The 785-nt window shown below is 26.6% G+C and overlaps 1 protein-coding gene across 1 annotated transcript in view; it reads right to left on the reverse strand.

Moving 5' to 3' along the window:
• The window catches only part of LOC108721081 (ALX homeobox protein 1), a 29998-nt gene that overhangs the window by 4356 nt on the left and 24857 nt on the right, over nt 1-785 (reverse strand). The window lies entirely within an intron of this gene.

The following is a 785-nucleotide window of genomic DNA, read 5'->3' on the forward strand; positions in this document are numbered from 1 at the left end:
TTTCTTAGTTCACTTAATCTAGTATTCTTATTAGAATTTAATAATATGTATATAGTTGAGACGCTATTTCACTACAAATTTATAGTTACTGATATGACTTTTTTCTCTGAGTGTAACCTCATTGGTCCAACAGCCTTATGCAATGCTTATGTAGCTTACGTCATTTTATGTGTGATCGCTCTAATAAAGTATATATAAATAAAATTATGTAACTATAACTCATTATATTATCAATATAACAATTACGTAACATTGGAATTATTTATATTACAGTTATATAACAATTCAGCATGTTATGTAACTATTCTGTATCTTTTCTGTAACTATGCAACAGTTATATAACGTTTATTACATTGTTATATTTATTTTATATAACTATAATTTGCAATGAGTGGGAAATTACAATTAACATGTACGTTACATGTAATCAACATGTTATATTACCTGATACATTCCGTTTTATTACAGCAATATAACAGTTATATAATCGCGTTTGCTAGGTATATATACATATATATTATATACAGTACTGGACAAAATAAAGTACGCACTCCAAACATTTTCACATTTATGTAAATAATTCGCCAGTCCTGGCCGATAGCATAATGATGAATGAGGTAAAAGAAAGGTATTTTAGTCTACTTTGCAATAATGATTACAAAAATTTCAAAAACAATTCGAAATCCTTTAATAATCAAGTCCGTTATATTTATTATCAAATTTATCATGGACAAAATAAAGTACGCACAACATTGTTTATGAAAATAATAACAACTGGCGCCGTT

The sequence above is a fragment of the Mycetomoellerius zeteki genome, unplaced genomic scaffold (genome assembly GCF_001594055.1).
Source record: "Mycetomoellerius zeteki isolate Tzet28-1 unplaced genomic scaffold, Tzet1.0 scaffold104, whole genome shotgun sequence".
NCBI classification, from domain to species: domain Eukaryota; kingdom Metazoa; phylum Arthropoda; class Insecta; order Hymenoptera; family Formicidae; genus Mycetomoellerius; species Mycetomoellerius zeteki.